The 23,403-nt window shown below is 39.5% G+C and overlaps 1 protein-coding gene across 6 annotated transcripts in view; it reads left to right on the plus strand.

Annotated features, from left to right (window-relative positions):
• RBFOX1 (RNA binding fox-1 homolog 1) overlaps window positions 1-23,403 on the plus strand; it is a 743,472-nt gene that overhangs the window by 15,129 nt on the left and 704,940 nt on the right. The window contains exons 1-2 of one of the 6 annotated variants that reach the window (XM_052679516.1): window positions 1,798-1,997; window positions 2,496-3,212. The exons of the other annotated variants lie outside the window; for them this stretch is intronic. The gene's annotated coding sequence lies outside the window, so the exon portion shown is untranslated. Of the gene's footprint in view, window positions 1-1,797; window positions 1,998-2,495; window positions 3,213-23,403 lie in introns of those variants that run through there. 6 annotated transcript variants of the gene reach the window in all.

The following is a 23,403-nucleotide window of genomic DNA, read 5'->3' on the forward strand; positions in this document are numbered from 1 at the left end:
GAAAGAGTTTCGTAGAAAAAGTATTCCAAAACCAGGGTACAAAGCTTTTGAAAAGACTCCATGTCCCAGATAAGCTCTTAGTTAATGAGGGAAGCAGCTGTCAAAGAGTATTTTCAAGCAATTTTCATGTTTGTGCTCACGTGTGAGTAGTCCAATTGTGTGTTTGTTCTTTGTTCAGGTAAAAGCTACTGCTATAGATCATTCTAGGTGTTATGTAAATATCTGCTTCTGGACCTCAACTGTTTGGTCTGAAATAGAGTTGTGACTGTGGTTTACAAATGAGGCTGAACGTTTCTAGGAAAATTGCAGCTGTTATAATAATTATACACCTACATTTCTTAAATCCTAGTCTTTTATATAAATCTGAAATCTAAAAAGAACTGAAAAGCATTTGAAACTTCTTGGAAGCACATACAAGTCTAGATGGCCCTGGCCAACTATCGCACCAAAAATTGATGCAATTTCTTATCTTCTGCCACATTTGATAATTATAATGGCATCACTTCCTTAATTCTGGCTTTAGTAGTTTTATAAAGGCCTCTGAAATTATTCAGGGAGAGGTTTGCTGGGATATTTTTCACATCCTTTAAATTAATACGTGTGGTAACAAATATCTACTATTAAATGCATTTGTGTGTGTTTTATAGCAGCTTCAGGTTTTTACTTTAACTCATTAAAACATTTCTAGGAATAGATTTCTATTGAAACGAAATCATATTAGGAGTTACTTGGTGTAGTGATGCTGAGTCATGGCATATATCAGTGATTGAGCACCTGGTGGGAAGGCAGGGCTAACCCAGGGGAGCTCAGGTGCAAGCAATGCAGCTGAACGGAAGGGCCTGGAGCCAGAATCTACCCCTGCCCAGACTTCATTTAAGGGTTGGCAGGGGAGGTGAGGGTTCTTATTGGAGATCCTTGCATGCCTGAGGGCATTCTGAAAGTAAGCAGCTTCTTTCCTTTATTTCTGTGCCCACGGCTGTTGCATTTGAGCAAATCCTGACTTGCTGCAGCTTGGGGTCTTGCTGTTCTGTTATTATTGCTGTGCTTTCTGTTGCGTTTCACTTGGGTAATCAGGTTTCTGTACTTTGCTGTAAGAATAGTACTGAAAACTTCTGTCTCTTTGATTGTTTTCACTGAGGGGGTTGCTGTGCAGAATGGTGAAATGTTTGGTTTGTAGAAGTGCTGAGCAATGAGTGGTGGGTGCTCTGGTGGAAATGGATGAGTAGCCCATTGAGAGATAGCTGCCTAACATGGTAACTGGGGAACTGATGTAGGGCTCTGTGCGAAGAATGCACCTCAATATATGTTTATCCTCCTGAAAGTAAAAGAGTAAAATGTGATCCTTCTTATGGGAATAAAATGAAGTACTGTAAAGGTAATTTGTCATGGGAAGACAGAAGTGATAACTCCACAGGAAGCATTCACGAATGTCGTACTTCTCTTTCCTTGGCAGAAGCCCTGCTGCTGTATTTTTAGAAATGGCAGTTGAAAGTCTGGCAAGCCCTGTTTCCAGATATTTCTAGTCAAAATTTAAAAAAACTACCTGTTTAAAACTTGTGTTTATGAAAATTCATTTAGGAGAAAGACTTGCAATGAGTCTAGGGATCTCCTTTGGTTTTCACAAAAGTAGAATTACGGTGAAGTCCTCAAAATAACACAAGGATTGTGAGATGTTCTAGCAGTAAGATCTGATCACAGCTCAATTTTAACAGCATCTAGCAGTAACTTTTATTTGAGGATTAAAATGCCTTTTTTTTTTTTTCTTTTTTTTTTTTTTCTTCTCTCAACGTGTCAGTTGTGTGCACTGTCAAGTTTCTGAGAATTTCCTTTAGTGAGATTTTCCAGAACACCAGGCATCATCTGTGTTCTCTCTTCTTTTGCCATCTGGTTCTGTAACAACCCTCTCTCAGGCTATGCTAGGAATGGGGAAGCAACCAACTAGATGTTGTTTGGCTCTCTTGTTATCTGATTGTGAGACCCAATATCTCTCTAGAAAGGTAACTTCCTTCCTGCCCTTGAATTATTAGTTTTATTTTTTAATGTCCACTACAATCTTTTTGACTTGGGGAAATATCTGGCAAAGTGTTGCAGCTGCCCCACCAGAGTGCTGTATATGCTTAGCTGTGCAGCTCCAGCTTGGCGGCTGTGTGCCTTGTCATTCTGCTGGAGTCCAGGAGCTCAGTGCACGTTCAGGGTAGGTAGTGAGAAACACAAAACCCACAACACCTCCCCCACCTGCCCCTCCCCAGGATCAGCCTCATTCCTCTGATCCTGACACCACTGAGCAGTACAGAAGAACGCGGGATGGAAGTCAGGCTATAACAGTTAATGTCTCTCACCTAATGACAAAACCAGCCCAGTATAGTCATTCGCACGTGTAAGAATCTGCCCCTTATTTCTCCATGACTGCAATAACAAAAGATTCCTGACAATTATTTCATGCTCTGGCAATGTCCAATCCAAGTTTTATTACCAATGTTCTGTCTATACTTTAGGTTACCAGAGCCCTGTGATGGTCTCCATATGGGCTACAGTGGGTTTGGGACTCCACCTGTTGCCAGTCTCCAGCTGTTCCCACTATTGCTCAGCAGCACAGGTGGAAGAGGAGAGATGCAATGGAGAACCTCATTGGCTGAGAAAGGGCAGGAGATTACTTACTAGTTATTGTCAGCAGCAAAAAAAAGACTTAACTTGTAGAAGTCTCAGTACTGGCATACTGGAATGAAAGTTTTGCTGTTCGTTGTGCTGGACTTCTACTCTACTCTGCTGGTCAGGGAGAATGGCTGTGCACTTTGAACCTGAACTCTTTTCTTTCTGAAAGTGCCATAATGAGAACCGGAAAATGACTGTGTGAGACTACTTGTTTTGGGAAAGCGCTTGTTAATTTTTGAAATTGTCTCTTTCTTGATAGATATGTGCTAGGTAAAAGAAGAGACTGTTAAAAGAGGTGGCTGATATCAGTGTCTCATTTTGAGAAGTTCTGTCTTGTTTCCCTCCTGCAGGGCAGGTTCTGAAGCACTCAGATCAGGCGTTCATTGTTCATACAGGATGTGGAGTGAATGGATCTTTAGCTCAGGGAGCTGTAATGGTCAGGACTGTCTGCTGTAATGCAAAGCCCCATGGTTACTCTGATTTCCAGACACAGCAACGTCTTCATGTTTTCCAGTTACATATGCTCAGACATGCAGACATGTTGGAGGCTTACATGGGAGGTGCTGAAAACAATTTCTGTTTTATTTCTTTATAGGCTAAGAATAGTCTGGTACTGAGGATGCTTTGCTTAGCTAGGTAGTAAAGGAAAACAATCTTTTTTCTTTGTACTTCTTGTACTGATTGTTTAGCTGCAATGTTCCAGAATCATAGAATCATTAAGCTTGGAAAAAGCCTCTAAGATCATCTAGTCTAGCTGTCCACCCACCACCAATATCACTCACTAAATGCCAAGAGATTTCTGTTCAGCCATGCTTTCTTCACTGCTTTTTTCAGAAGAACGATTTCAATCACTTCGAACAAAGCAGAAAAATGTCATTTGCTGACTGGTTTGCTTCATCCCAGGAAGAGATCTTAGATGTATTCAGCCTTATTGCAAACGAGGCACTGTTTTTAATGAGAGATTTAATTTTAAGTAGTTAAACACCTGCAGAAATGTCTATAAGCAGCTACTGATTAAAAAAAAAAAAAAAAAAAAGAAAGAAAATTGACAGTTCATAGTATTTATAGCTTTATCCTGCTTTGTATTGTAGTGGGAAGTAAGAGATGGTTTTTCACGTAGCTGTTGGCAAACTGATTTTTCTGCAGACTGTGCTGTTAGGTATTTCATGTGTTGTATGTTAGGCTATTCTCTGTCCTGGGTTAATTTCTTGTTGGATTACTTTTTGATGTACTGTCTTCAATCCTTTTTTCTAAAGGAAGGAAAAGTAAAAAGAAAAGGGGGGTGTGAGGAGGGGTGAAAGCAGTTGATTTCTTTTTTTTTTTTTTCTGAATGAGGAGAATATTGCTTGTAAGACATGCACAAGAAGCGTGTGCCCATGGAGGGGATCCTTCTGAGAGAGAAACAGATTCAAGATGGGCACATGGATTCTTGATGTAATGATGCTTCATGGATGGCGATCCTGCCCAGCAAGTTGGAAACTAATGGTCAGGAGCTGGGGCTGTAGGACTGGTTTGTGTTTGTGTCAGGTAAGCAGAGACAAGCCTATTGCCTTCAGTTCAACTCCTTGAAGGCATCACACGGTGGTACCCCGATCAGACGTCTGCTTACCTCTGGTTCAGCAGCTTGCAGCTTGGTTTCCTCAATAACAAAAGGATGTGCACCAGGGTTGCAGGGCAGCTTGGCTGTCCAAACGTGATGAAACTCCATTCTGGAGTCCAAATAGTTGTGTGTTTGCATGGCTTGTATGTATCAAGAGTACAGGAGAGGTGTTTTTAGCTAATAGTAAAATGGTTTACTCTTAACAGTAGTGAAATAAAGGTGAGAGATGAAAAGCTTTTCAATACTATGCTAATATCACTCTGATTATATTTGATAGAGGCTAGGAAGAAGATAATATGGCTCTTTCATTTAGGATATGTCTCATTAGGACTGTGACTGTCCCAGAAATCCTGAGAAATTTGTTATTTGGTCTGGCATGTATAAGGAGACTATTAAAACTGATAGTAGCTTGCTTAATTAAAACAAGTTATCAGTGCAGTTTTATGGCCTTCGTTACTGCAGTGTGACTGCATTCTCTCCCTGTGTACAAAAGCAGAAAGGTGATCATCTTCTTTCACTTGATCTGTAGTTGATATTTACTGACTTTCGTGGGATTATCAGGCGAGTCTGCACCAAGCTGTAGCTCTACATCTTGCTGTAGCAGGGTATTGGTTGCCTGTTGGTTTTTTTTTCCTGGCAGCCAGTTCTGTGAAGGTTCAATTTTGCATCTGCTTCCCTGGGACATGGGTGAGCCAGCAGCGGAGCCTGCAGCGGAACGTGGGCTAAGGCACGGTGGGGGGGTGAAAGGAGATCTGCTATGCAAAGCTTTGAAAGTCAGCAAACTGACCTAGAACTGAGCTGTGTATTAGTAAAGAGCAGTGTTTTGCATTGCTGAGCAGGTAGGTTGCTGAATTGGGAATGAGCCAGAGCGTCCTCAGGGTCTGGCAGCCAGTGATAGTCTGGTTTGCATGTTGCACACGTGGTGTCCAGAATGGTCGCATTTGCATTTAGTGAGCTGCAGAGGGTAGTGTGAGCTCCCCATGAGGTGGGCTGGATATTCAAAATAGCTATTTTTTTCTTTTCCAGCAGTAACCCCTAGGATCTGAAACAGTGTTTGATATGTTCTTTGCGGTATTGGACCAAAAAATAGACAAATGCTTTAGGGAGCAGCTAAAAACAATATTTTTTTTTTTCTCCTCATATTTCAATATGTGCTTCATATATCGAGAAGGAAATAATTTAAGATTTGGTAATACTCTTTGGCTTCTGGCTTTTTGGCTTGTAAAACAGTGGGGTTCATCCTATGCTGTGTAATTGGCATTCTTACAAACTGAATGTAACTCCAAGTTTGGGTCATTGGTTTCCTGCCCTATGGTATTTACACTGATTTAGTAGCACTTTTATGGCGACTTTAAGCACGGGGAAGTGATCGGGTTAGCAGCAATTTGTTTCAGCTGTCTGTACCTGAACTTTCCTTGGGAAGTTTCATTAGCAAACCATCACGGTTTAAAAATAGAACTTGACAGAACCTCGTCGGCTTTAATTATGTAATACAGCGCATCAAGAAGCTTTTCATTTTATGTTACAATTACTTCAAAACAATTCAAACCATCGCTTTTCCATCATGAGGAGAATTCTGTGCTGCTTTTATTGGAAATAATCAATCTCTGAAGCTCTGCATGTAGATTACCTGCAGTGCTCCTGTTCTTACACTTAGTAAGCTCCTAAATGAGTTCTGTGTTGTTGCTCTGTGCTTTTGCAGCAGTGAAGAGCAGACTGGAGCAGCTGGAGGAGGTGCAGAGCTGTGGATGCACTGCATGACATGGGTGATTTCTCGCTCCCAGGAGCTAACAGCAGGGTGCTTTGCAACACCCAGATCCATTAGCATTCTGTAGAGGAGAAGATAGTTTCTCTCCACCCACGCTAAAAAGAAATGTGAGTTCTTGATAGGTGTTGTCATCTGGACTGCTGTCTCTGTGGAAACAGTATCAGTAATCCCACTGAAATGTGTTGATGCTTTAAGCATAAAAGAAATAGAAAACCATTTCTTTATTCCTATATAACTCTAGTGACATGCTAGCAGTCTCTTTAGTAACTGGGTTATGAAGATTTTTCTGTTGGCTTGTTAAATGAACTGTGCTTGGAAACCAGAATTCACTTGCTGAGTTGCCTGTTTGGAAATGTGAAGTATTTATTTTGGGGGCCAGATTAATATTTTCTTTCTGAGTATGTGTGTTTTAAGCGTACCTGTGTGTGTTTGTATACACTGAGTCACAGAAGGGCTGAGATTGGAGGCAGCTCAGGATCCCACTGCCTCAGCAGAACCCTGCAGAGCAGGGCCCAGCCCCACGGACAAATGGCTTTGGGAGAGCTCCAAGGAGGAGACCCCACAGTCTCTGGGCAGCCTGTCAAAGGCTCTAGCACAGCAGTGCTGCCTGACAGGCAGAGGGAAGTGCCCTGTGCTGGAACCTTCTTACTTTGAAGTTCAGGTGCAGCTTTATATGCAGTTCTGTTTCTGTAAAACCTATTGGTGCTCTGAGTAGTTCAGAATTTAACACCTGGATTTTTCATCTCTTCTTCCAGTAATGCTTCTTTCAGCCGTGTCCTAACTGCAAATGTGATTCTGTATTTGTTATGCCATTGTTTTTTCTTGGACTCTGAGTAAAATAGTAAGGCGGACACATGAAACAAACCCATTACTTGCCCAGATATACTGATTTTTATTGTTACTGTTTTTTTAAGTTAATAAATGACAGTCATCATATGAGCTTATATTTTGGCATCTGGGCAATACAGTAGAACAGAACTACTGAATGTTGAGGAAATCCACAGCCATAAGAAACAGCAGTAACATTGGCAAACCAGTCAAATAACCCTCAGAAAGGTTGCAGCTGAAGGACGCCACTGCTGGATAGATAGATGAAGATATATTCTTCAACTCAAGAAGGAAACAGAGGATGCATTGTTGTATGGGATGATTAGATGACTGACTAATGAGCCTTGAGGTGCAAGGAAATTGGCTACAAAAACAATTAAATAAGTCCCTGATGTTCTTATACAGAGTACACTGGAACTAAACTCTTACTATGCTTAGTTTTCTTCATAGTATACCACTAAATGTTTGTAAACATACCTAAAAGTAAGTTAGATATATCAATGTTCATCATTTTAATGTCAAAGCAGATCAGGCAGTGTTACTTGGGGCCAATCTGGGTAAGTCTTATGCCAATTCTGATAACGTGAAAGGTACAAGGATCTCACCTGTTTTTGCACTGGCTCGGGGGACTTGCAAGAGAAAACGAACAGAAAGATTTGACCTGAGCTTCCTGCTTGGAGTGTACATTCAAGTTTTTTGGGGGGTTAAAAGCATTGAATGTGTAGATCCATCCAGTGAAATTTGGTTGTTTGATCGTTCTGGGTAAGCCTGTCAAGATAAGGCAGTAATTGCAATCTTGAAGTGTACTTAATATTTTAGGAACAAAGTTAGGATTGCTGAAAATATTGCTAGAAGTGACCTTCAGCTTGTTCCCTTTCCCCCAGTATACCCTTAGCAGCCCATTTCGGTGTAGATGTGTCACCAGTTCCTTTTTTTTCTGATAAACATGTGCAACTAAATGGGGCTTGTTTAATAAAAAGATGATTTGCAATCCTCAATTGTGGCTGTAACCATGTACTGAGGGGACAAGCTAGGTGTTTGAAGTGGTGTATCTCCTTTGTAACCAGCTGGAGGTGAAGGTGTGTGTGTGTGTGTGTTTCCAAGAACTTGCAGGTAGTGCTGGATGAAGATAACTGTACTGACAGAAAATCATGTTTGGTCTATAAAGACAACGTTAAATTAATCATGTATTCATTTCTGATTTACCTCATTAAATCAAAGAGTCCTCTGCACTTGGACTTCACAGTATGTACTGCTGAAACCCTAAAATGCCACAAGTCCTATTTCTGTAAGAGTTCTGCATTGCTGATCTGTAAGAGCTTTATTATGAAGTGACTTATCTGGCTTGAGAGACAGAAGTGGAATTGGTGCATCCGAAATGAATGAATAATATATAAGGACTGATAGTAGTTTTGCCTCATCAATTGGCCTTACTATTTAGCCCTAAGCAAAAGCAAGAAACAACAACAAAAGATTGTTGAGGTGGAAAGGTAAATATTTAATATTAGCCACCGTGCAGTACATTCTCCTTTTGTTGTATTCATGAAAATGTTTTGGAGCTGAAGGAAAATGTCACTTGGATTACAGCAGTGGCTAAAAGTGCGTGTTTGAGGCACCCAAGTGCTAGACTTCATTCAAAGGCATGGGAGAAAATTCCTGGATTTAGGAAGTCCTAAAATCCTCACTGTTTTCATCCTTTTTCAGTTAGCCATGATGAGTCTCATTTTGGTTTTCATTTGGGAGTTGGCTGTCAACCCCTTCTTTCTTTCCTGCTCACAATGAGGTAGATAGGCCGGCAGCAATAAGATTGGTGGCTTCCCAGTGGCATTTTTCTCTCTCTCCACTACGCTTCCTTGTTCTGCTGGTAGCCTTGGCAAGAGATGCCATGGAAAATTCTAAAGATGTAGCATGGTTTCATTGACTTTCTTGGAACGATACTGCCTGTGTAAAGAACCAGCTTTTGGTAGCTTTTTCTTGAGATAGAGTTTATCAAGAGCTCTATGCAAGCATTGTAGGTAGGAATGATGAAAGAAATAAGCACAGAGATAAAGAAGATTTTGTAAATCAACTTTTTTCTACTTTTTTACTGGATCCATGCCTAAACTTCTTAAGAAAGCCTACTTACAGTGGATTGTATGAGAAGGTAAAAGAGATGGAAAAGTAAGGATACTAGAGGATATGTCCTTATACAGTCTGTGTTTTGCTCTTGTATATGGCTTCCTTGCTCATAAGCAAAGTTTTGCAAGTTAACGTGATGACTTCCTTTATGTGGAAAAGATTGCTGTTGTGGACCAATTGACAAATAACAGAACTCACAATTAATTAACCCGTTTTAATCTTTAAACAATACTCAAAGTCCCAGCAGAAGGTGAAGTGAATAAAACATTGGAAAATATGTACCTTCCATCTCTCCTATTAGGCTTATATCAAATCAAAGTAACTGTAAGGAGTGTACTCTTGTATTCTGTAAGTTATCAGTGGATGGATTTGAAGGACAACTTTGTATTCCTTTTTTTATTCAAGTGTTTACTGAATGGAGGTTGTTGGTGTGCATGCATATATATGTAGAACTGCTCACAAAACCTGGTATTATTCTTGAGAATGAAATGTGTGTCTTGCAAGGCACAAGTTTGAGATGTTTTCAAGAAAACTGGCATTGAGATGAGACAAATGTAGGTACAGGGCACTGCTTGTTAGACACAGTTCAGAGCTGCTCACTCCTATTGAAATGCTTTCCCCTCTGATATTTTGTTTGCATTAAGGTACTTTTTGTCACAATTAGAAATGCGTCAGCATGGTATGGTAACTGTTGTCTGAATAGTGTGTTTCATAAATGGAGTTGACTTGGAGGTCGTTTTTCCCCTCTTGAAGGACAGTTAAATGTAATTTTAAAACAGAGAAGTGCCCTGTATTGCACAATAACCTGATGATCAGAATAAATGATTGTTTGATGTGCAGCAGATTTAAAACTTTAACTGCTTTCCTTTGTGTTTACTGCTGTAGAACTACTTAGTTCTCGGGGTGGGCTGATTCTCCCCATCTCTGATATGAATTGTGCTGTTTCCCTGCACTATTTATTGTTTCAGTAGTGAGCGCTATTCTGGAGCTGCACAAAGCAAGCTTAGGTGGCAAATTTCCACTTGGAACAATAGATGAAAATTACTAAAAATGGAAATGTTTCTATGGTTCATTTTAAAAATAAATACAATGGGGCATATGGTATGCTATAATATTTATTTCTTAAATTTTTTTGTATTTTCTTAGCTAAGGATCCAGATCTCCTTAAACAAGCCTAGGGTTAATAGTAAGTTATTTTTAAGAGCTGCTGCATTTTAATATGTTTGCATATTTTCTGTTTGTGCTCAGCTGGGAGGAAAGATCTAGGTAACTTTCCAGGAGGTCAGGTAGGTGGGTTGAGGCACAGCCAGAACTACAGCACTGGGTTGCTCAGAAGGTACTTGGATGCTCTTGGGTGTTGTTGTTTATATATGCCCGAAGGGAAGAAGTAGGTGTGATGTTTGCAGTCCTTGTTCCTAGTGTGGCCTGCTAGTGTTCAGTTTGGATATTTGGGCAGGGATGGAAGGAGCATGTTTTGTTAACTTTCTGGTGGGGAGAAAAAAAAAACAAAAATCAAACCTAAATCTTAATTCTTCATAGAGAGGCCCTAAATGATGCAGTCTGGTAGCAGAGGTGGTACATTTCCTTGCTCTTGTTGAAGATGTGCTAGCTTTGGTTGGTTGTTCTTTGTTTTCTTTTATATGGTAGATGTTGGGAGGTTTGGATCACTCTTCGTAGGGCAGATTTTTGATCTCTGTCCCGAGGATAAAGCCGTGTGTCTGAAGGTTTTATTCTGAACAAAGAGATGGAAACTAGAGTGTAGTACTCTAAGGCAGTAGCATTTTCTGTGGTATCCGTCTTGTCTTTTGCAATTAATCTTGGTCATAGCTTTTTTTTCTCCTTGCCATGTAGGATGCTGCAAAAAGAAAAAAGTGCCACAGAGTTCTCCCCAGAGTAGCCTGCTAGCCTGCTTTTAGGAGCTGTCTCATGAAAGACTGCTGGTACTTTGTTTTTTCTTCCACTCAGGTGGAGAAAGGAATTCAGCTTGGGCTTCCTATTTGCTGAGTGAGCGCACTTACCCTTGTTGAGGTACAGGTGTTCCTCTGGGTCTGTTGAGTTTTGAAAGCTCCAAAGAATCCTTGGACTCTTCAACTGCAGAAAAATGTGGATCAGAGAATGGGAGGCTGTAGGAGCATTGGAGTATCTCTGCAAACTCACAAACGGGAGTGCAGTAGGCAAATACATGGTGCGGATAGATCATAAAATCATAGAATCACCAAGGTTGGAAAAGACCTAAAAGATCATCCAGTCCAACCGTTCACCTATTCCCAATAGCTCCCACAACTTAGATATATCTAAGTCATCCTATTTACATATAACTATATTTCTATAGCTGCTATTTAGCATATTGTCGACAAAATATTGGAAAAAGAAAAGTCGTGTGACTTGATTTAATTTACTTACAGTTAGAATATGGATAAATTCTATATGAATGAGCATGTGAATACTGAATATTCTCTTATTTTTCCTCCAATTTATGTTGTTGAAATGTAAGGAAGAGGACAGATTGAGTTCAGACTTTAAGGGGGGAAAAAAAAACTGTTGAAGTAAACAAGTTGAAATGGAGGTGAAAGACATAGAAAAGCTACGTGTTCCCTAATAGATGTTAATGGTTTCCAAAGCTTCCTAATTCCTTTTTGACTCACTCATCTGTAGCAGTTGTATAAATCACTTCTAATGATGCAGTAGTACTGAAGAATGCTGTTGTGCCTCTGCAATGTGTCATTATTACTTTGAAGGAGGGGGGGAAAACACCTGTATTGTTTGGCCTATATAAAGGATATTTAAGGAAAGGATTGAAACCAAATGAGAGGGAAACTTAAACCTTTGCCACAGATGTTTCCTTTCTAAAGAAAGGAAATTGTAAATTGTAGTTGTGCAAAGTGAACTAAATGGAACATCTGTGAGTTCTTGTTTTCATTCTGTAAGACTTGATTCTTTTTGTTTCTGCTTCTCTTAGAGATGCATATTTGCCTTGATCCTGCTTCCATTGCCTGGATACTTCAGCGATGCTGAGCTCAGCCCCCTCGTGAGAAGAGAAAAAACTGATCTCAATACACTCTAAACGTGACTGGATTCTGCAGGTTGGGCAGCACATGCTGTGTAAACATCAGCAGAGTCTAAATGTCAGTGTGAGGTGATGATGTGCAGACAACCTGTGTTCTGTTTGTAGTAAATGAGAGGAAAGGAAGAACTGTAGAAGAAAGACCATTATGATTTATTTTTATCATGTACAATAAGTGAACCTTTAGCAGTGGATACTCAGGTTTGTACTGAAGCTTCTGAAACCTGCAGCTCAGAAAGAAAGAGTTTATAGTGACTGAATTTGGTACTTCATTGTTTTGATTCTAAAATACTTGGTGGTATTAGAATAATTTGTGTTATTCTTGAATGATTATAGCAGAGCCAACAGGTGTCTGTGCACACTTCGATGCATCTGCAGCACTGCACAGCCTGTCTCTGTCCTTAGTTGATTTGGATGTGGTGTTTCCTCCTGGGTGAACTCCTGAAGGCATGGGAGTATATCCCATAGAACACTGATGTTGCTCTCCGTGCTGTAGGCAGCCAGCTCCATTGGCCTGACCTGGGGGTTTGCAGTGCTGACCTTGCAATGCAATATACGTTCTTTCTTTAGTAACAAAATGTGTTTTCCCAACACATGCTGAATTTTAAAAAGCCATCGAACATCACTTCTAGGTGGAGTAATTGAGATATTGCACAGCTGTTTTTGAAGGGTCTAGAACAGACCCTTGACCTCTGAATACAGGCATGAGGCTCGCACCCAGCCAGCAGGAGGGATGTGCTGCATCAGTCATGTCTGGCTGCACTGTCTCATTTCCATCTGGGGATCCCATCCAAGGCAGGAGTCATCACTGTTAATATTCAGCTGCTGTCTGGTTACATTAGCCACTTGGGAAATTTGTTTCATGGTTCCATCTTGCTGATTTTCTTTGCAGTGGATAAAGGATGCTGTCACGTATTTATGCCTTGTCTTTGAGCAGTTGAGGTCTGTGCAGTGACCGTAAAGGTACTGAATTTAAACCTTGTTAATCACAGTGTTTGTTGTCCATATGGTTCTGCTTTGTACAGATTTATTAAATGTCACTTCCTAGATTCCCTTAGTTCTAATGTAGAACAACGTTAACATTGCATTTTAGAACAAAACATACAAACTTAACCTGATTATTATTATTTTTAGCTTTTAGGTTTTTTCCCCTTGATTTTGCTTCTGGAGGTTGCAAAGTGATCATGAACAATGCTGGCATAGTGACAGTGAAGCTGAGCCAGAATCTGGGCCTGCATGGTTTGATTTTTATTTTTTTTTTTTCTCCTCAAACAAGGGCACTACCTTTTTGGCATCAATTCATAATACTAATTTGACTTGTAGGGAGCAGTCCTAAGTCATGAAAGAAGAGATGGCTGAGTCCCATTAGACAGGATATGTATTTTTAGGATATAATGTTACACAGCTAGGAGTAGAATTAGTTTTTTTTTTTTCCTGTTACTCAATCTTGTAAAATATTTAACAGCCAGTCAAGTCTTAGAAACTCTCTTTACACGTTGATCTTTAAGTAATACAATAGGCTATTTCAATCAATTTGACATAACACTGTTATAATCTTTTAGTGCAAAATCAGTACTTCACTCCTATCTAAATTGAATAGTCTGTTCTGAATATATTGCACGTGTTGCATTTTGAGCAAGTTTGAGTTCTAGCGAGATAATTGTCCTGCTTCTGCTGGAATAGCTGACTTTTCTTTGTAGCTGCTGTCATGGTGCTGTGTTTCAGATTTAGGTGTGTTGTCAACATCTGTTCTCATACTATATGTAGCTGTTGCAGAGTAGCACAGTCAGGGACTCCTCTGCTGCCTCACCAGCGAGGAGCTGGGGACATGTGGATAGCAAGGGCAGCTGACCCTGACCACCGAAGGGATGTCCCATACCAAAGAGCGTGTATGCTCAGTGGTAAAACTGAGGGAGCTTGGCTGAGGAGGTCGCTGCTGCTCTGCATCACTTGTATTCTCCCTCTTCTGTCTCCAGTTCTCTTCCCCTCCATCCCAGTGGGGTTGGGAATGACCACACAGCCACATACTGCTGAGCTGCCACAACGTTACAGTACTTGGGTGGCTGGTTTGGGTTCAGACACACATGCCCATGCTCATGTTTGCTGCTGGTCTGTATTAAAGAAGGGGGTTGCTGAACAGCCTCACTCTAATGCATATCCCCCTCCAGTTTTTGGAAAATGGTGTATTGTCAGTGAGCAGCAGGGAACCTTACATCACCACAGCTAGCATCGTACCTACTCTGTGGAAAAAAACTGACTTCATCTTTTGTTATTGATCCATCAGCTTTCATGCAAGCACTAAATTAATCCTTAAAAAATAATTAGCTCCAGTGTCCTGGCAAAATTCCAAGTAGGCAATTACATTCTGCCTACTTAAAAAATACCCCCTGCAGTTACAATTGGATAAGTTGCAGTGACAGATGATTGTGGGTTTTGTGATAGGTTGTGTGGCTTTTCATTCCTGTGAAGTCTGCTGTAATGCTGCATGTATATTGACTTGAAAGAACCTACTGACCAAGGGAGCTTATTAGAAAGACAAAGAAAAGTATCTAATAAAATATTTGTCTAATGCTGTGAAGACAAAAGAGGAAAGATGTAGATGGTCCTGGTGAATTTCAGAATTTGGAAGGCATTATTTGTAAATTGGCTTTAGGAACATATGTTTATAATTATACATAACAGAAAGCAAAACAGAATGGTGCTTGTCTTGTGTCACTGCAAATAATGGAGCCAGGACTGAAGTTTCAGAATAGCAGAAAAACTGGGAAGATGCTGGTTTTGTTTGGCTGTTGTATTTTGGATATGGAATAGGCCTTGTATTGATTTATGTTCCCCTTTCCAAGTATGGTGAAACACTGAAGATTATAGCTTGCAAAGGCAGATCAGATGGTTACTGTATGTTCAGGGATTCGGTTATTGCCTATTTATTTCTCTTTTTCAGTTCTTATTTTTGCTGTCTTAAATCGATAAAATCCTTCTGTCTGGAAACTGTAAGGGCAGTTCTATGGCATTACACTGTTTTTGTCCTGAATGTTATTTAGGAAGTGATCAGAACAGTTGTTCTATAATTCTGATATGGCTCTGCCATGCACAAATCCTTAAAAAAGCAAACACTGAGAAGTGCACATCTGGTAGTTCTGCCCCAACTTGTTTTACTTATTGTGTTTTGTCTACTCCTTTTTCTCAGGGGAATACATGCGTTTAAACTACTAAGTGGCTCAGTGTCCTTGGTGTGGTTCTGCTGGGGGTTGCCACTGAGAGTATTGGGGTGATTTTGTTTCCTATGGCTGGCCCATGGATGGGAAGCACCTAATGAACAGTCAGCAGGGCTGAGTTGTTGATGAATTTGCTCTGCAATCAGGTGTTGATAAACCCTATTGCATCCATCAAGTTTGTCATCAATCTGTTTTCCATAGCTGCACTTAAGGTACAAAGAGAAGAAAAAATGGAATGATGAATATCTTAAGAATTCCTTCCCTTCTTCTCGAAATGAAACTGTCTAATGTCTCATTGTGGTAATATCAGAGCAGCTTTTTTTTTTTTTTTTTTTTTTTTTGAGAAAAGAATCTCTTATTTTAGTAACTTCAGAGTACATTGTATCACTAAGCATTTTCTTCTTGCAATCAACAAATCAGCTGTTTTCTCCCTGTAAATGCATTTTGCCAAGGCAGAGTATGTGATACTAGCTTTGAAAGCAGGCATCCATGGTATTTCTCAGTCTTTCACTTAAAGTAATACCTGTTCCTTTTTCAATAGTATGTGTTTCACATTGTAGCTGACTTGGACTCTGGGTTTTGAGGATTGACACAAGAAGGTGTTGATTGGTAGATGCTGAAAATTCTTTATTCTTGATTTTCAAGGACCATCATCCTTTATGGGTGCTAACGATGGATCCATTCCCATCTTTAAGTGTTTTTACAGCCCAATAATAGCAATTCTGTGTATTTCAGCAGTGGCTTCTGCTACTTTACTGGTTTTTCTTTAGAAGACAGGGGGGATCTTATTAATGTTTATAAATACCTTAAGTGTGGGAGTCTAAGGGACGTGGCCAACCTCTTTTCAGTGGTTTGTGGGAACAGAACAAGGGGGAATGGCCACAAACTTGAGCGTAAGAAGTTCTACACCAACTTGAGAAGGAACTTCTTCACAGGGAGGGTGACAAAGCACTGGAGCAGGCTGACCAGAGAGGGTGTGGAGCCACCTTCTCTGGAGATATTCAAGATCTGCCTGGATTCCTACCTGTGTAACCTGCTGTAGGGGCCTGCTCTGACAAGCGGGTTGGATTTGATCTCTAGAGGTTCCTTCCAACCCCTACAATTCTGTGATTGCCATTACTGGGGTATCCCTGAAGCACTGCCTTTTGCAGTGACGGTTGTGAAAGTAGGCTCTGCTTGCCATACCATTTCTTCTGTTGGTGAACTTGAAGTTAATGTGAAGACCTGCTTTTGCATTCTGATGTACCAAGACACATACCTACTGTAGAATCTGTATTGGGTGTGTAATTCAGAAGAAACGTGGTTATATTGCTGCTGTACTACATACTCTTTCCTGGCAAGGTTTTTTTTTCTGCCTGCTGTTATTACAAAACTTCTTCAAGCTCAGTTTCAGATCTAGGAAAGAACTTGCTCAGCATGGAACAGCTATTCCAGTGCCATGGGTTTTCCAAAAGCTTTGCTTCTCTTGAGCATAAGGGCTAAGGTTCAAAATCTAAGCCCTAAAGTGATGCACTAATTGCACTATACCTGTTGAGTACCTGGGGCATCATTGCCACATGGAAACAAGGAGTTGACTTTTAACTGAAAGAACACAAGGCAGGGAATATCAATTAGCAGAGTGAACTACATATGACTAGTGACTAATGGTGAATGCTAACTAGAAATTCAAACTTCTGTGTAGACATCCACCTGCAGAGATGGGTAAAATTCATGATAGATTTTAAGACAACTTTGCTTAGAAGAGGATTAAAGCTCTGGGCACTGATGTTTGATTTTTCTTTTTTATTTATGTTAGTATAAATTTATGGTACTGCCACTGAAACAGCAAAGTCGCTGTTGGTGTGAAACTGGAGAGAGTGAGAAGAAACATTGGCAGTTGGAGAATTTTTTGATAAACCTTTCTGGAGAAATCATGGGAGTTGCTTACATAATGGAAGCATCCTATAATTTTTACTGTGCCTTTTCCCTTGTTGCCACACATTTCTGCTACCATGGTAACCCATCATGAATTGTTCATAGTAAGTGACCTTGTCATTCCTTTTATATATGCCATGAGTTATTGTGCAGAAGGTATTTATAGAATTAGGAAGGTGATAGTGACTGCCTGAAGACAAGCAGGTTATGTTTCATTTATTTTTTATTATTATTTTTTTTTTTAAAGTAGAATAAGGGGCTAGAAACCATAAGAGGAAAATGCTCATGTTTGTCTGCAGAATAGCTTTTGGTGTTATTCAGATAGGTACAGATACAGCTACTAAGTCATGAAGTAGCTGGATGGGAAGCAGTTAGGTCAGCCTCCTGTATGCATTTCTCAGCTGACATTCTTCTGGCCCAGTCAAAAATATATTTAGATTTACTTTCCCATACCTGATATTTCTGTGAAGTAACAGAATAGCCAGCATTTCTGTTTAGCTAAGTCTAAAAGACTGCATTGATGCATGTATACTAATTTGAAATAAAAAAGGCATTGTCTTCTCAACCATTTAGAATGCAGAAGTTAGTCCTTAATCTTTTTGTTCTCACATTTCATAAAGCTAAGATTAAACTAACAAAAACAACAAAAAGCTTTGTAATCATTTTATATAGGCTGATATTAAACACAGAACAAGTAAGCTTGACAGGAGAGGAAAAAAATAGCAGCAACACTATTTTACTCCCAAAATATAGAATGCATCAAATCCAGAAAAGAGAACTTAGTGATGGTGTACAGCCTAAAATAAGAACACTGAATATAACTCCAAGTCTGTTAACTTGGAACATATTAGTTTGGTGGCTTAAGCTTTGCAGTTTTCATCATGATGCTTAACTTTCTAGTTGTTATGCTGTGTAGGAGATAAATGAATAATACTAGCTCAGTTAGGAAAAGAATATGAAGAGCTTCTGATGGCCAAGGAAAACTTCTTGGCTGTACAAAGATGCTTCTAAATAGTCTCTAAAAGCTGCTTTTGCAGATGCAGGAAGAGTCTTGTGGGGCAGTTAAGGTGATTGAGAGATGTTGTGTGGGCTGCTTAAGATAGTGCATAGGAATGAGTCATTCGGGTGCTGGAGTGGTCCCTGTTGGACCACTGACTGAGTGGATTGAAGGAATTCAGCAAAACAGTGACTCAGGGAGCCTTACCTGATCCAACTCCAGATGTCACTGCAGAGTCCCTAATGATGCCCAGAGGGGCAGCAACTGACTGTTGTGTTCCAGGGATTCAGTTTCCCACACGAACGTTATACAAAAGATCCCAGGAGTGTCTTTGTGGCAACGGAAATGGGTTTATTTCCATATAGCAGCCAGCAGGAGTTTTTCGATCAATTAATGATGTCATAAGACATTTGTTATGCCTTTGAAATTAGCTATTAATAACAGAATGTGCATTTTACAAATTACATATTGACTTATCTCCAGATTAACAGTAGTGTAGCACTGAGTCCATCAGTAGAAGAGCTCAATGTTTTATGTAACAGAAGAAAAGAACGAGCAAGAATGCAGAAGAGATTGCCTTAGGAATTGTGCATGCTAAGCATCAAGTGCTCAGTTGGACTAAATGATAAAGTAGTACAGCACAGTCATTTAAACTGTCATTTCTTTAATGGCTGGGAATGGTAATCTCATGGGGGGATAGTCTAATATGACCCATTTATTATTCTCTTCCAGTGTTTTTTCTCATTGTCCTAGGTATGTTATAATTAGACTAAGCTGACCAGCCTGAAACTCAATAAATATATAAACATTTTTCTTGAATGTAGTTTCACTTAATTAGCCATCAAGCTGGTCTAACTTTATGCAAATACTGCTGAGCTTATATTTAGAATGTCAGATTACTCTGTTTTGGTTCTTCCAGAACTCATTTCTTCCTTGATATCCGGCCTGTGGGTGGGCATATTGTTATGGAAGCTAAACAAGTACTGGATCTTTGGAGAGAATGGTCCAACTTTGTAAGACTTGCTTATGTGGGATTGGGGACAGGTGACAGAAACCAAGCGCTTCTGGGTAAATGCAGGGTCCTCCAGAATGCTTTAAAATTATTTTAAGTTTTTGCTTTGGAAGACTTCTTTGACATTAATTATCTGTGGATTACACAAGTGCTCTGAATTCCCTATATAATCTTTTCTTGTTGCCTTACTTATCTCAGGTACGCTTCTGGTTTCTGCGAGTCTCCAGTATAGCATAATGAACCTGAATGTGTAGGTAGCACATGAAAAACATGGTTCATTTTGTCTGTTTGCTGAAGGTCAACCCAGATTTAGACATGATCAGACAAATATATGTATATTTAAGGAAAAGGAACTGCATATATTTAAGGAACTAATGAATGGTTTACATATATGCTGTATCTTATGAATGGATTAAGTAGAAAATTATCACTGCTTTCCAGTGTATGTGATCCCCTGTGTTCTGTACTGCAGGCTTTGAATATTGAGGTCTACCGTAGAAGGTTTTCCATCCATTCCTAAGAATGTAACATGCTCATATTTAGTTTATCTTTTCCAAACTCAACTCCTCAAAATGGAACAGTTTGTATGGGTTATCTGGTAAGGCACCCAGCACAAGGCTCTGTTCACTATTCTCCTATTGCATGTTCAGAAGGTGCACTGAGGTGCACAATGACTGAGGACTCTAAAGCAGTGGGGAAACCGAAGTATCTTGCTGCATACAAACTGAAGAAAAAACCAAAAACAACCCTATATTAATGCTCTAAATCCATGCTTAAGATGTCTGTGATCATTGCTATATGATTTTTGATAGTTGGCCTTGTGTGAATGCTGATTAACTAAATTTCAGTTTTGGAGAACAGTACTTTATCGTGGCTATTAAAAGAAACTTGTGAGTTTTCTAACACTGAAGTATCTCAGTTCTCTTCCACACATTTGACTTCTATTATAATCTGTAAGCCAAGTATTAGTAATGTTCTGTACAAGCAGATACTCTGGCACAGGTTCATTCAAATTCCAGCTCCGGACTTATAAATAGGAAATGAAGCTTAGGAGTCCCTCCAGAGATTTCTAAGAGAATATACAATATGGTTTAACCTGTCAGACCAGAGGATGACACTGCTGTTCCACACTGATAAAGGTGTTTGAGAATGAAATTTCACTCCTAAAAATTATGGTTTAACTGTAAGACCTTCAGCTACTTAAAATGTTGTTTCTGAATTAGCTGCTGGAGAGGGCAGCTGTGAAGCCTTGCATAGCACTGCATGCAAACTCTGTTCTGCAATGATAGTGCATTCCCATTTGCTGTATGGTGATACTGAAATGGAAGCACAAAGGCTCATTTTTTTCATTGCATGGTACATTATATTCTACTTTATTTAGTTACAGGGAAAAAAATAGTCCAATAAATGATATTGCTTCTATGTACAAATCTCCTTTTCTTTCTTCCTTCCTTGGCCCCTATTGAAAGAAAAACTATATCAGAATTCAGTCAACACAACAAATGGTATCTAAAATAAGTGGTGAGGTTTTATTTTGTCATTGTAGAACTTTAACAACAGCAAGTGACTTCAAGAAATAGTGTAAGAAATATGTACTAGCTTTTTTTTTTTCTTCTGAAACATTTATTTTTAATTGCTATGTGAAGGCTTGGGGCAGCAGACAAGCATTTGGGTGTTCTTTTCTTATCTTAACGTACCTTACATTTTCTTAGGCATTTATCTGGGGAATCACTAGACCTGTTCTAAATAATTTGTGAAATGCTGTTTCTATTTCAAGCTATGAAACTTTTGTGACTATTTTCTTCAAAAAATATCTGGAGAATGCTTTTAAGAAACTGGGAATTTAATTGTGGGTGCCTGCTCTGAACTTTAACAAGATTCCCATTTTTTTGCTTGGGAGTTGTGTTTCCTATCATAGCAGTGTACAGGATGAGGTAATTAAAACACAGTAGAATTTCCCCAAGTAATGTGGGTGATTACACCATACTGAGGTAAGGAAATATTAGCAGGCCTCTCTGCATAGTGATTGGAGTTTTATTTTCTGTTCTTTCTTTCTGACTACTCTGTTTCCTGCTCCAGAAGTCACTATCTGCAGTAAGAACCTTCATTTTTCCCGAGTTAACTCCATGATTAAAAGTTCTCTGGAATTGTTTTATTTCCCCCTCCCGCACAGAAGAAGCTGAGCCTGGTTTTCTAACAACTGGAACTGCTGGCTTTTAGACAGTAGTTCAAAATACCTTCAGGGATGTTATTCGGCAGTCTTTGAGGCAGCTCCTAAAATACTCAATGCTTTTGAAAGTCAAATTAAAGGTTTGTTTCATTTAAGTTGTATTGCTAGATGAGATTAAATTAAGTGCCCTACTTGCACATAGCAATCTGTATGAAATGTTTTTTTGATCGCCTTCATGCATATCTGAAATGCACCTCCAATTTCTTTCCAGTATCTTGGCTTATTCAGCTTTTTACCGTAATGGTTCATTAGCCTCTTAGGCTTTTTCTTCAGAGTTGCAGTCAATTTTCCATCTCTGCTCTTTTACATTAAATCACTTTGATTCCCCTAAACGTAGTTAAATGTAGTAATGGGGGAGAGCAAGCAAGAGTCATGGAAAGAAGAGTTATGTGGTGTGTATGCATCATCTCTATTTCCAAGCATACTTTCAGTATTGCAAAAGCTTTCCCCCTGGCTGCAATGCTGCTGAAATTTATCAAGTATTCCCAATTCTTAAAGAATGATTTAAGTATATGCTACTGCTGTCTCTTGTTGGTGCTTATTTATTTTGAGATCATTGGGAGTTCGTATAGGCAGAACCTCAGCGTTTACCTCACTGGAGCACGTTGCACTGTTCAACTCTAAATCACTTTGAAAAGCCAATAGTCGCTCATTCAAACACGTCACCAAATGCACGTAACTGAGATTGAAAAATAGCTGTTCCGTGGCACGAAGATCAGTAAAGCCTGCTTTCTAGGCCTTTGCTGCTTTGTGGCTGTTGTTTTTGGCTCTGCTTGCAGGTGCAGATAGTTTACATTTCTTTGAACCATGTTTGTAAGCGGGCTGAGATTTTTGTGGTCAGCTTCCATCCACAGTAAATTCAAGGGAGAAATTGAAGCCAGCTGAGCTCTGCTTTTCTCTTTGGCTTCAAACAGCTGAAGTTCTGTATTGTCTCCAATGTCCCTGTGCTCTGATCCCAAAGATGAGGCTGTGAAGGGGTCACTGCCAGCACTGCTCCCTGGAGTGGCCACAAACCCAAGCAGAGCACTGGGGGCTGCTTGGGTGGAAATGACTTCCCTTCTGGCCAGAGCAGCAACTTAGGAAGGGGTTTTAAAGAGATCCAGTGCCTTTTCTTGGAAGAGTGATTTGCTTTCTATGCGTACAATTTTACCGTTATCATTTCAGAGTCTGTGATTTTGGTAATTTTGTCTGAAAGACTGTTGTATTCAAGAGACTCAGGGATCCACTGGTGTTACCTAGCTGGGCAAAGCAAGAATGAGCAAAATTACTTTTTTTTTTTTTTTTTGAAAACTATCTTCTATTTTAACAAGTTTACCAGTTAAATGGGGTGACTGATTATTTCAAAAAATCTCTATTAAAAACAACATAAATGTATAAGGATATTGCTGACCTCTTAATTAACCACCTCCATAAAATCTGTTATTAATTCTGCTCTGGAAAGTTTTAATAGCATTATGCTAAAATGCACTTTAATGAGAAGCAAGGCTTATTTCTGCTAACTGATATGTAATCTTTCTAATACTTTCTTGGCAACTCTATTTTTAAACTAGCAAGCAGCTCTAGGCTATAGGACTTTTGCACCTTTGTAGAACCAGCTGATCCCTACCCCTGAGAGATGCAGGACATATTTGTTTGCAGGATCTTTGGTGTGGGAGACGTGATCGAATACTAGATATGCAATAATACAAATCATAGGAGTTAAAGGCAGCAAATTGTTTAGAAGGGTGATAGAATTTTTTTCTGTATTTCGTGATGTGTTTTCTTGGCCGTCTATGGCAGCAGAAAATAATTTACTTGTAGCATATCCTACCATGAAATGTTGGCTGCTGAGATCTGGAATAATTTATTTCTTATAGCTTGAGGGTTTGCCAGAAGGATATTTTTCCTCTGCTGAAGTAGTCTGGTTAATTACTGGTAGCCTGCTGCATTTCATTGTTTGTCTCAGATTAGTAAAAACTTGAGTTCAATTTGCAGTCTTGCTTTCGTTACTTGCAGTATGTATTTT

Source organism: Tympanuchus pallidicinctus, unplaced genomic scaffold, assembly GCF_026119805.1.
Source record: "Tympanuchus pallidicinctus isolate F22 unplaced genomic scaffold, pur_lepc_1.0 scaffold18, whole genome shotgun sequence".
Classification (NCBI taxonomy): Eukaryota; Metazoa; Chordata; class Aves; order Galliformes; family Phasianidae; genus Tympanuchus; species Tympanuchus pallidicinctus.